We start from the raw sequence: 11,409 nt of genomic DNA on the forward strand, positions 1-11,409 counted from the left end.
TGCCTATTTCGTGAAGAAATAGGGCAACGTTGTAATGTATGAACTTAAGACGAACGCACATGCAAGGCAAAGCAGTAATGCAGTTGCAACGTCGCAATACTGCGACTGCAGTATAAATAAGTTTCTTCGATTTAGGGTAGAATGAACACCCACATTCGAGCTTCCAGCTGATTTTCCCTTCTCTCCTCTCTTCCACTTTCTTCTTTGGGTGCTTCTTTAGTAGTTAATCGAGTAGATGCCAGATTGTAGCTTATCATCCTCCATGAGAAGATAAGATTTTGGTTTCTTAGCTTAGGGATTTGGAGGAACTCAGTGTTATTTTGGGAGAATCTGATTTCATGATGTATATGAACTTGTTTATGGGTTTCAATCCGATATGAATTGTATGATTTTATTGTTGACTGATGACCAATGAGTTTGTTGTGTAATTTGAATGCTTGAAGATAACTTGTAATATGTGGCATTTAATTATAGGTTAATCTCAAATAAAGCAATAGGTTAGTTAGGCTTCCAATTCGTTGTCTATAATGACTAGTAGTTTTTCCTATCGACCTAGAGAAAAACCAAATTGAATGTTTAATTAGACGTTGGAAGTTAAACACTCATCTTAGCGTCATCCCTAGAACTTAATACAATTTATCAATTTGTATGGAGTGGATTCATTTTCTGTGCATTTCTATTAATTAGATAATTAGGATCATTAGTTGGGATTCCAATCAATTAGGCTAAGCATAAATAAGGAGTATAATTCATATGTTGGTTCAATGATCTTAATTACATTGGGTGAATGCATCCCTTTGAGCTAAAACATCTTGATTAATTGCATTTCTATCTTTACTTTTCTTGCACTTTATTTCTTTTATGCACTTTTCTATTTCATCCACACCCCCCCCCCCTTCCCCCTCTCTCAATTTTACCTCTTTAACTGAAAACAAGCTTCGAAGAACTAATCTTTTGTGCTTCCCTGAGGTTCGACCCGGAACTTGCCACTTGTACTACTAGTTAGTATAAGTAGTTTGTTCAGTGATTTATAAATTTTATTTGTGTAGCAAGGGTTTAGGGCGATGGTAAAGTTGGGGCTTACCAAGGATATCGTCAATGTACAATACTAAGAAAGCTACAATTTTGTTGGCAATTTTCTTGTAAACACAAGGTCCTTCAATGTTCAGTTCAAAGCCATAAGAATTGATCGCAGTGTCAAATCTTATATTCCAGGATCTAGACGTTTGTTTCAATCATAAATGGATCTTTTTAGCTTGCAAACTTTTTGCTTTTGACCCGGTTCAATGAACCTCTCTGGTTGAGCCATATAGATACCTTCCTTAAGATGGCCATTCAAAAAGACTATCTTGACATCCGTTTGCTAGATCTCATATCGTAAAAGGCGGCTATGGATAAAAGTATCCTTATCAACTTAAGCATGGAATAGGAGAGAAGATTTCTTCATAGTCCACCCCCTCTCTTTGGGTAATTCTTTTTTCCATAAGTCAAGCCTTAAAGGTCCGACCTTACCAGCTTGGTCTCATTTTTTTCTGTAGACCCATTTACAACCAATAGGTTTAACCCTATTCAATTGGTTTACAAGTTTTCTGATTGAATTGAAGTATATAGACTCCATTTCGAGGTCCATGGCTTTTGTCCACTATTCTTGGTCTACATCTTCCATTGCTTATTTGAAGATCAATGGATCCTTTAAGCCATCATCAGGTATGTAACATCCCACATTTTTATTTAATAATAATGTAATTTTCAGTAACTTTATTAGTTAGAAATTCAGTAATTGTCCTTAGTTGGAGGGCATGTTTGAAATTTTGGATTTAAAGTGTAAGTGTGAGAATTTAAGTGTTGGTGTGAAAATTATTCAAAATTATTCAATTTTGAAATTCAAGTTGAAAATTAATGGCAGGAATCAATTTTCTTTGGAAAAGGAAAGGAATTAAAGAGTATAAAGTGGAATAAGGAAACGATTTAATTATAATTATACTATTTTCCTTATTATTATTATCATTTTAAAATAAAAAGGAACACCCACCCCATCTCCCTCACGCAACCCCTCTCGCATGCCGCCTCCCTCACTGCCACATCAGACTGTCGCTGCACCTTCCCTTCACAGCCACCCGACCGCTGCCAAGCCCTCCTCACAACCAAGACACACCTCCTTCACCAGATCCGGCAGACACGTCTGCCTCACCAGATCCGGTAAACGCGTCTCCGCCCACTACACGAGCCACACCCGCTACGCCTCCCTCACTGCCTCCTTTCGCTGCCCATCGTGCCGATCTCGCCCAGCCGGTCTGAATCGCCGCCGTTGCTCCAGCCTCTCACCGCCGCACTCCGTCTCTGTCTCCCAGCAGCTTGAGCCGCTGCCGCCTCCAGCCGGTTTCTCCGTCGTCCATCACCGCGCTGCCTATCTTCTGTTGCGTGGGTCTTCGTCGGACTCTTAGATTTTGGTAAGATCTATTTTGTGGTTGGGTTTCTTGAAAGATTTTGGATGCCCACTAAGTTGGATTAAAGATTAAATTAGTCCCATTATTTTGATTTTAGATTTGAGCTTGGAAATTACAGCAGCGACTGTCTAGCGGATTCAAGATCATTCGACGAGAGTTTTGGTAAGAGTTATGGTTCTTATTGTTGGTTTTGGGCACGCTTTGATTACTGAATTAAGTTTGACTTAACCCTTGTATCTTCAAGGTTCCAAGCTGTTGTCCATTGGGATTTAGAATCTGTTAGAAGGAGATTTTGGAGTGGTTGTTGATCAAGTTCTTTGGGTAAGCTTTTAGGTATTATGGTTTTGAATTTGAGATGTCGCAATTATTATTGGACTGAAATTTAGTGGTTATATTCGTATGTTAGGGTCGTTACTTCAAACCACGGTCATCGTTTGGTTGTCTGAGTTTATTTGTGGAATTTCGATTAAGGTAAGTAATCTTACTACTGGAACTGCCCACGGACCAGGCTTTAGTTGTATGCTAGCATGATGAGTGTACGTTATGGTAAATGTTAGCATGATGAATGATAGTATGATCTGAATCAAAGTATGTTCTGGCACGAGATCTGAATTGTTTAAATATACACGTAGATACATGAACGTTAGTATGAGGTGGTATGTGTTTCCATATAATTGTATCTGATCTGATGGTGTTGAAGCATATATGTATGTGTAGAACTATGTTGTTAATGTATGCTTAAATGTTGTAGAACATGATGTTGAGGTATATGTGCATGTGGTAGAACCATGGTATCGAGGATTATATGTGTGTCATAGATTCGTACAGTGGTGATTTTGATGTTGAGATCGTGTGACTGTCCTTACTGATTAGTTAGATGCCCCTTTAGATTTTGTGTTTCCTTCGAGATCTGTCTCTTATACACATCTAGATGTGTATAAGAGACAGTGCCGATCTCGCCCAGCCGGTCTGAATCGCCGCCGTTGCTCCAGCCTCTCACCGCCGCACTCCGTCTCTGTCTCCCAGCAGCTTGAGCCGCTGCCGCCTCCAGCCGGTTTCTCCGTCGTCCATCACCGCGCTGCCTATCTGCCTGTCTCTTATACACATCTAGATGTGTATAAGAGACAGGATTAATTGCGTTTCTATCTTTACTTTTACTTTATTTCTTTTATGCACTTTTCTATTTCATCCACACCAACCCCCTCCCCCATTTACCTCTTTAACTGAAAACAAACTTGATGAACTAATCTTTTGTGCTTCCCTGAGGTTCGACCCGGAACTTGCCACTTGTACTACTAGTTAGTATAAGTAGTTTGTTCAGTGATTTATAAATTTNCCCCTTTAGATTTTGTGTTTCCTTCGGGATTCACCAGTTTGTGTCTCCTTCAGGATTCACCAGTTTATGTCTCCTTCGGGATTCACCAGTTTGTATCTCCTTCGGGATTTACCAGTTTGTGTCTCCTTCAGGATTCACCAGAGGTAGGGGGCATGCTTAACTACAGTAGGATAGGACTCTGTCTCCTTCTTGTTTTATGTGTATATGAGCTATAAGCGGGTATCTAGAGGACATAGATGCCCAGCCCGACCCCAGTAGTGGGGTTACTTACTGAGTATTTTATACTCATTCTTTCTCATGTTGTTGTTTCAGATAAGGGTAGAGATGCACCAGCAATGGACAAATGGAATCTGTGATCGAGCCACTGGACTAGTTTTTTTACGCTTCCGCATAAAGAGAATTAAAGTTCTTTTCATATTTCCCTTAATTTTAGTTTTGTTAGTTTTGATGTTCGAACTTGTTAGTGAGAATTTTTTTTATATATATTTATTTATTAACCTTTATGATTTATGGGTACCCTAATTTTGTTTTCGACGTTACATTTAATAAAGGGCTTTTAAACTTCCTTATCTATTTAGCATTTATTTCAACATAAAGAAGTGTCGTTTTAAGTGTCATGGATGTATGTATTTTAGTAACGGCCTAACTTAAGTCCTAGGGGGTCGGGTCATTACAAGGTATGACGACCCGAGTTTCTGTTAAACCCACGTAATGGTCAGGCTGTTGAACAATCCTCCCACTACATTGAGTCTCTCTCAACTCTTGGGAAGGATGTGACTGACCAAATGTACCAGCTTCATTAACAACTCTTGTTGAAGGACTGACCTGATCAACAACTCTTATTGGTCAATCTGTAGCTTCTTTGGAAATTTCATTCAATACTAGCTTACTATGAGGTTGATGATTTCTTATGTGGTCTTCCTCTAAAAATGTAGCATTTGTCGATACAAACACTTTGTCATCCTGAGGATCATAACACAGACCACCTTTCACTTCCTTGGGGTAATCTACGAATATGCATAGTTTTAAACGATGTTCTAATTTCTTTGGGTTTTTTTACCAAAAGGTGTGTCGGGCATCCCCAAATTCTGAAGTGATGTAAACTACCTTTACACCCTCTCCATAATTCATATGGTGTTTCTGAAAACACTTTTTTAAAGAACCAAAATAGATACTGTAGTTTGTACTGCGTATCCTCAAAACGAATTAGGTAATTAAGCATAACTCATCATTGAACGAACCATGTGTAACAGGGTTCTATTTCTCCTCTCCAATATACCATTCTATCGAGGTGTACTGGGTGTTGTGAGTTGAGACTGGATTCCATGTTCTATCATATAATCCTTAAAATTCAAGTCCATGTACTCACCACCTCGATCTGATTGAAGTGTTTTAATATTTTACCCAATAGGTTCTCAATCTTTGCCTTGTGTTCTTTGAATTTTTCAAGGGTTTTAGACTTATGTTGCATTGGGTAAATATAGTCATACCTTGAATAATCATCAACAAAACTGATGAAATATTCATACCCTCCTCGTGCTTTGATATTCATTGGACATAGAGGTCTAAATGCACAAGCTCTAAGGGTTCTTTGGCTCTAAGACCTTTTTTCGTAAAAGACCTTTTTGTCATCTTACCCTCAAGACATAACTCACACGAAGGTAAAGAGTTGTCTTCTAACTGATTTAGGTGTCCACTCCTGACCAATCTCCCAATCTTATTAAGAATAATGTGCAAAAATCTTAACTGCCAAAGATAGGAGGTATTAGGAGAAACTTTTTGCCTTTTATTTTGAGTTTTAGTTGTTTTAAACATCTCTATATTTTAAATAGCCTTTTCCCCAATTGGTTTTAATGCATATAAGTTGTTTTCTATTTTGAAGAACATATTTTAACACCTTTTGAAACAATGAACACTTCATTAATTTCAAAAGAAACTTTATACTTTTATTCTAGCAAATAGAAGATAGATATTAAATTATTTCTCATAGCACAAACATAAAATACATTTTCAATTAAAATGAAACTATCTCCAAGAAACAACTTCATACCTCCTATTGTTTTAGCTGAGACAATCTCTCCGGTTCCAACCTCGAAAGTTGTCTCGCCTACTGTAAGCTGCCTCTAGGAACTAGTTTCCTGAGTGAAAGCACAAATATGATTAGCGGCCCATGAATCTAGTATCTAGGTTAATTTATTCTTTTTTCACTAAACATGTTTCAACAACGAGTAAATCATATTTACTTTGTTTTGCTTTCTCAGTTTTCTCATCCATGATAGCGCCATTGATTTCCTTTAACATATCCAGAACATGTTCTCTAATAGAGGTTCTTTCCTTTATGCAATAGTTGTAAACATCCTTAAGAGTATCATGTTTGACAAGTAAGAACGATTGTCCAAACGTTGCCTACAATGAATCCATGATCCCCTTAGCGGAGACCATGCTCTTGTATTTCCTAGCTAAAATATCTTATATACTTGTTAAGATATAGACTCGGGCCTTTTCATTTTCCCTAATCCATTTTTCATATGTATCCCGAACATTTCAATTTGCAGATGAGTTAGGAGTTAGGGAACATTCCTCTGTTAAAACGAACCTAAGATCATCAGTTGCTAGTATTGCATTTATATTCGATTTCCATGTTGAATAATTATCACTGTTAAACTTATCAGAAGCGAGTAGTTGTACAATAGAGTTCAATATGCTGAAAATATAAACAAATTCTATTAGTGAAAAAGCTACTAAAATTAATCAATTTTAGAAAAAGTAATAATGTACCTATATCTCATTATTAATTGCAACGATACTTCAGTGAGTCAGAATAACTGCTATCGAGATGTAGTCAATTGCTCCCTCACTGAATTAAGATGTTATTGACTAAATACTAATATTGGAATAACTCTTTATTCCTTTAGTTATTTAGTTATTGCTTTTTGGTCAAGAACATACTAACACTTAGTAACTCTTGTAAGTGTGACCCTCCATTTTCATATTTCAGAGAACGATATCAACAAGCTCCCGAATTGGAAAACAATGTGAAGATGGAACTAAGAAACCCTATTCATAAACTGAAGTTTGCGGTTTTCCGATCCCCAAGCCACAACCCTTCGAATGGGTGGTCGCCTAAAAACGATATGTAGGTGGGAAATGGGAATCTCACGGTGCAACCTAATGGAGGAGACTGCAGGATATGTTGACATATTTCCTTCTCCCACTTACTATGAACAACTTTCCCTATTCATCTTGCTATTGACTCATGAAAACACTTTCTAAATGGAGCATTCGTGATAAAAACGACACGACGTTGAGCATGAATCTCATGATGTGAACTCTTAGGGACGTGAGAACTAAAAATAATATATCCTATATATTATTAATCTCCCATTGAAGTGTTCTAAATAGTTTTGGTATATTTCATCTAAATATACAACCTAAGTCTAGGTATTTATCCAAGTATAACATTTATAATTAGATTTAAAATATGATGTCTAAGTGATAAACCATTTTATTTCCTCATATCACTAATGCATGCTCATAAAATTAGGTTAATAACACTCAATAACCAGCTAAATCCCTAGGTAGTAGGTGTTCTGTAAAACGTCAACTTAAATACCTCTAAACTTAGACAGAATTAGCCCGGGTGAGTTTGTAACCAAATTTTTACAAGATAACGACCTATTTTAACTACTAAAACAAGTTGTTATTTGTCAACCCTAGGAGAGCATACATCTTATCTTTGTTAAATGTCTAATTGATTTTATAACAATTATAACGTAGACATTCATCCATAACATTCATCATGCATTTCATAATATAATATAACAATTTATATTAAAGTTTTTGAAACCATACACATGCATACTATACATTATAACATTTATAACATACTTTCAATGCATGCAACATATTTTCCTATGGTGAGGTTTTAAATATATATGACATACATTATCCACATCCAAGATTTAATTTATTTAAAACATACATTCATAATGCATAATTAATTAAACATATTGAAATAGACTGGTTTTAGCATCCTAAGAAAGCAAATAGCTAAATTATTACCATAATAAATCAGCTTCAGCTCCGAATGGCCCCCAAATGCTCGAACCGGCCCGAACCAATTGGAAACCCTTGAACTGGAACTCCAATGAACCAAAAGGTGTTGAACCTAACCATTTTAGTTGAATCAGACCAAAACTGATCCAACTAAACCGCTGGCTAGCATGCGCTGCATTCTGGGCTGGAGAAAGAATGGCGCTGCGATGTTGCTTGACAGTAGCAATCTACTGCTGAAAACTACTGTTGCTTTCTTCGTATTTCCTCAAATTACAACCTAATTTCAACTCTATTGACTCCAACAAATTTACAAATTGTTCTTCACATATTAAGGCCCATAAATAAGGAGCCAATTATAACCATTGCAACATACTTGAAGGTAAATCTAGATGCTAAAAACCATAATATATCCATATTAGCACCCATTTCATATATCTCATGAAAAACACTCACCAAGCTAAATTTAACAAAAATTAAGTGCTTAAATCATGTTTTGATACCAACTAAAGGAGTTAACAATGAACAAGCAGAAGCAGTTAGGATCTTAAGCACTCTAACTACATTAATTTTAGAGATTAAGCATGCATGTTCAAGGATAGAACTTAGGATTTCAGAAAACTACTTTTGTAGAATCACCTCAATTTAGCAACTCCTTGGCACAAATCTAATCACGAACTTAACATGGACTACTGTAAGAGTCTTCTCCACTATTCTTTGGTCTTGGAATAGGTTGTGAGACCCAATTTGAGAAGAAATTGAAGGTAATTTTTCGGGTCTACAAGAATTTTAGGCTTTAATGTCGGTTGAAAAAAGTGAAACTAGATGTATAATGTCGTTAAAAAAAAAAAAGCAGATCTTTAAAGATTAAAATCAACATTAAAGATCCCCATTTATTTTTTTTAACTTTAGTGAAAAATCTCTCTCTTTCATTTCATTACCTTCCTTCTCTCTCTTTTCTCACTTCCAAACCCTCTCTTCCCCTTAAGCGTATCAATCATATTCAGCATTCGTGGGTTGTCTTTGTGTTGTTCGTGTACAGATCCGACGTTTGCGGGTTGTCATCATGTTGTTCGTGTGCAGATCAGGCTGTGCAGATCGTGTTTTGGCAGATTCGGCCGTGCAGATCACGTTTCACCTGCAGATCCAACGTTTACGTGCAAATCTGACGGTCCAAATCGTGTTTCACGTGCAGATCCGACCATGCAAATCCAGCGTTCGCGGTTCTTCTTCCTCGTGAAAACGTCACTCCATTTCCTCTGGAACCAGATGCGACCAATCGGAGTCCAATGACAACCGCACCAGTAGTCAGACGCCATGCCGCCATCAAGAGCACTCACGATCAGGCTCGTCCACGTCAGATGCATGCCCAGCTTTGGGTTCGCATTGCTGTGGGTTTTTGCTTGGGTTTAACGTGCGTTCTGGGTGCAAGTAGTCCTCCTCCATCGCCGTTTCGTGAGGTCGCCACCGGTGGATCATCAACTGTGCCAACTGGTGAGTTGTAACATAATCAATGAGCTGTTTTATATGCTTGTTCGGGTGATTTTAATTTCATGTTATGGGTTGGCCTCATGTGATTCATTTTTGTAATGTTTCAAGTTAGGATCAGAGGTTTCAACCAATTTTCGGCCACTATCCAGCAGTTAATAATCGTGTGGGAGAATTTTTAATAAGGGAAAAAATGGTTTTGTCTTGCTAAGCATTGTGTGTTTCTTGGGATGTTTTGTCTCTGATATGGTTATGTATTTGTGCTTAGGTGTGGGCGGTTTTGGTGAAGTTGAAGATCAGAATTAAGACTAGGGGCAACGGTTTCCAAGTGTACTGAGGTGAGCATTCATATTGATTTGGAACTACGTCTGAGGTTGGAGGTGGTTGGTTGGGTTCTAAAATAAAAATCTTGCATTTAAATAATATAGTTCAAAATGGTATTCTAGGCTAACTTTATAGGTTAGAACTGGAATATAAAGTTAAAGAAAAAGAAGAAAACAAAGAAGAGCTCTCCACCTTTTGTTTTAGCCCTCTTTAAATTATAATAATAGGCAATAGATGTGGAACTTCAGTGCAATGACAAAAACATTATAGTATTTCTTAAGAAAGAATTACTATGAACATTAAAAACATTCCATCGTCCTACTACAGTATTTTATCAGCTTTGATAGTGCCACACCTCTCTCTATTTATCCTAATTTTACCTACTTTGAACTTCTTATATCGCAATATATTTACAATAAAACAATTCAACTCCATCTTGTCTGTTCTTTTCATTATTGTTCTTCAGCTAATGAAACAAAGACAAAGTGGAGAGGGAAAGTAACATTGGCGAGGAAGTTGGGTGGTCAAAAAATGTAGAAGTGGCAAAAGTGAATCCAAAACTTCCAGCAATGAACAAGAAATTCGAGATGATTCATGGCTTGTCATCTCTTGCTAATATTATGGCATTTGGTAGTCTTGCAATGCTCTCCTGGTATTTGGCAGGTAAAATTAATCTGTAATTGAAAAATTGTCCTTCCCTTTTTAAGTGTATTACTGTAATTTTACATCCATTAAGCAATTGCCTAGGGTGAATTTTGCTTATTTCAAATATTGGAATTTGAAAGTGTTTTAAATTTAAGTTGGTTCATAATTAGTTGTTTGAGTTGAGAACTTATAATAGGTCTTTGTTTAGTTTATTTGAGTTGTCATTGAATACAGTTGATTAGTTTTTAACAAGTTTTATTGGATTTGTTTTATAAAGTGTTGAATATTCGTTTTTTGAGAATTTTGGTAGTTATGTTGAGAAGGTTGTGAAATATTATTGGGAGTGTGTTTCTTTAAATAGGTTCAAGGTAAATTTTTGGTTTTGTTGTGGTAGCATTATTATGCTGTTGAAAATTTTCAAAATATAAGAGTAATAAACTTGGTTTCTTAATTGTTTGAGAAGCACTTTTAAAACGCTTAAGTAAATAGAATTCTACCTGTTTGGGTATGTTTTCTTGCGTGCTAACATGATCCTTAATTTACTTATTTGTTCAAAGTGTTGTTTGTTTTACTTATTTGTTCAATTTGTTGTTTTATCTACTTCGTAGGTGGGAGAATAGTCCCTAGCTCCAGAAATTGACATTAGAAAACTTTGGAAGGCATCGTTGAACACTATTCATTTATCTTCAGCTTATTTTTAATCATTTTAACCATTTTGTAATTCATGTATTTTGAATGTTATTCTTGTGTACAAGTTAGCATGTATACTCTACTTGTTCAATGTAAATTATATATGTATACTTCATAGTTGATAAGTTAGAATTTGCCATCTAAACCATATGAAGTTAATTTGGATACAAAATATATTTTATCTTGGTTTTGGAGGTAAATTATTATCTAATTCCTCTTTTGTGAATTATTGGAGATTTGTGAAAGCAATTAAGATTTTATTTTGTGCATGTACAAGTAAAAAAGAAATATTACTTATTTGGATGTGCGTAAGCAAAAAATAATAATAATAATATATATGTGCTTTTTTTTAATGACAAAACGATGACAAACATTTAATATCGGATAATTATTGGCAAAAAGTAGGTTTTAAATCGACAATGAAGA

General features: G+C 36.1%; 1 long non-coding RNA gene across 1 annotated transcript; it reads left to right on the forward strand.

Annotated features, from left to right (window-relative positions):
- Window positions 1-8,803: 8,803 nt before the first annotated feature.
- LOC120092014 lies at window positions 8,804-11,004 on the forward strand. The gene is made up of 4 exons (XR_005485884.1): window positions 8,804-9,330; window positions 9,593-9,662; window positions 10,115-10,311; window positions 10,902-11,004. It is a non-coding gene; the product is annotated as an uncharacterized LOC120092014 (long non-coding RNA).
- Window positions 11,005-11,409: the final 405 nt, after the last annotated feature.

The sequence above is a fragment of the Benincasa hispida genome, chromosome 11 (assembly GCF_009727055.1).
Source record: "Benincasa hispida cultivar B227 chromosome 11, ASM972705v1, whole genome shotgun sequence".
Classification (NCBI taxonomy): domain Eukaryota; kingdom Viridiplantae; phylum Streptophyta; class Magnoliopsida; order Cucurbitales; family Cucurbitaceae; genus Benincasa; species Benincasa hispida.